A 2,340-nucleotide genomic window follows, 5' to 3' on the forward strand; every position below is an offset into this window, starting at 1 on the left:
ATTATGGATCAATCAATTATGGATGATTCAAATAGTACATATCAAAGCTTGTGGGGTCCTGTTAAAGTAGTGCTTGAAGGGCAGAGGTTAGATTTATATTAGACAAGGAGAATGAAAATTATAGGTTTTCTATAATTGTTCATTTTATTGTCAAGCATGTTGTCTTATTCAAATGATTGTATTCTTAAAAATTTTTTTTTGGCTGCTTTATCTATAAATTACTGTTTGAGTCTGTTTAAAATTTTCCACTATGATACTGGATTTGTCAGTTTAAAAAATAATCTATCACATTTTTTCTTTACATATTTTGTGAGACTGTGCTGTTAGGTGTATACATAATAATAACATTATATATTACAGGTGAGGTATTTTTTTACTTTTGACTATATGGATGATTCAAATAGTACATATCAAATCTTGTGGGGTCCTGTTAAAGTAGTGCTTGAAGGGCAGAGGTTAGATTTATATTAGACAAGGAGAATGCAAATTAATAAGCTAAGCACCCAAATCAAGAAATTATAAAAAGAATAATAGAGCAACCCAAAGAAGAAAATAAAGAAAATAATAAAGAGCTGAACATTTTTTTTCATGTGTCTGTTAGCCATTTGTATGTCTTCTTCAGAGAAGTGTCTGTTCATATCTTCTGCCCACTTTTTGACTTGATTATTTGTTTTTTGGGTGTTGAGTTTGAGAAGTTCTTTATAGATCTTGGATACCAGCCCTTTATCTGTAGTGTCATTTGCAAATACCTTCTCCCATTCTGTGGGTTGCCTCTCTGTTTTGTTGACTGTTTCCTTTGCTGTGCAGAGAAGCTTTTCATCTTGAGGAAGTCCCAAAAGTTCATTTTTGCTTTTGTTTCACCAGCTTTTGGAGATGTATCTTGAAAGGAGTTGCTGTGGGCAATGTCAAAGAGGTTACTGCCTATGTTCTCCTCTAGGATTTTGATGGATTCCTGCCTCACATTGAGGTCTTTCATCCACTTTGAGTTTATCTTTTTGAATGGTGTTAGAGAATAGTCGAGTTTCTTTCTTCTGCATGTGGCTGTCCAATTTTCCCAGCACCATTTATTGAAGAGACTGTCTTTTTTCCATTGCATGTTTTTTCCTGCTTTGTCAAAGATTATTTGAGCATAGAGTTGAGGGTCCATATCTGGGCGCTCTGTTCTGTTCCATTGGTCTATATGTCTGTTTTTGTGCCAGTACCATGCTGTCTTGGTGATCACAGCTTTGTAATATAGCTTGAAATTGGGCAACGTGATGCCCCCAGCTTTCTTTTTCCTTTTCAACATTTCTTCAGAGATTCGGGGTCTTTTCTGATTCCATACAAATTTTAGGATTGTTTGTTCCAGCACTTTGAAAAATGTCATTGGAATTTTGATCGGGATGGCATTGAAGGTATAGATTGCTCTGGGTAGCATGAAAAAATGTTCATCATCATTAGCCATCAGGGAAATTCAAATCAAAACCACATTGAGATACCACCTTACACCAGTTAGAATGGCAAAAATGCACAGGGAAAGAAACAACAAATGTTGGAGAGGTTGTGGAGAAAGAGGAACCCTCTTATACTGTTGGTGGGAATGCAAGTTGGTACGGCCACTTTGGAAAACAGTGTGGAGGTGCCTCAAAAATTTAAAAATAGAGCTACTCTATGACCCAGCAATTGCACTCCTGGGTATTTACCCCAAAGACACAGATGTAGTGAAAAGAAGGGCCATATGCACCCCACTGTTCATAGCAGCAATGTCCGCAATAGCCAAACTGTGGAAAGAGCCGAGATGCCCTTCAACAGACGAATGGATAAAGAAGATGTGGTCCATATATACAATGGAATATTACTCCGCCATCAGAAAGGATGAATACCCAGCTTTTACAGCAACATGGATGGGACTGGAGGAGATTATGCTAAGTGAAATAAGTCAAGCAGAGAAAGTCAATTATCATAGGGTTTCACTTATTTGTGGAACATAAGGAACAGCGTGGAGGACACTAGGAGAAGGAAGGGGAAAGTGAGGGGGCGGGGAATTGGAGGGAGAGATGAACCATGAGAGACGATGGACTCTGAGAAACAAACAGGGTTTTAGAGGGGAGGGGGGAGGGGGGATGGGTTAGCCCGGTGATGGGTATTAAGGAGGGCACGTACTGCATGGAGCACTGGGTGTTATACAAAAACAATGGATCGTGGATCACCACATCAAAAACTAATGATGTATTGTATGGTGACTAACGTAACATAATAAAATTAAAATTAAAAAAAAATAAAAAAAAAAGAATAAAGAGCTGAAAATATTAAATTTAAAACCAAACAATGATAAAATCAACAAAACCAAAAGTTAGTAAG

This window comes from Zalophus californianus, chromosome 13 (genome assembly GCF_009762305.2).
Source record: "Zalophus californianus isolate mZalCal1 chromosome 13, mZalCal1.pri.v2, whole genome shotgun sequence".
NCBI lineage: Eukaryota > Metazoa > Chordata > Mammalia > Carnivora > Otariidae > Zalophus > Zalophus californianus.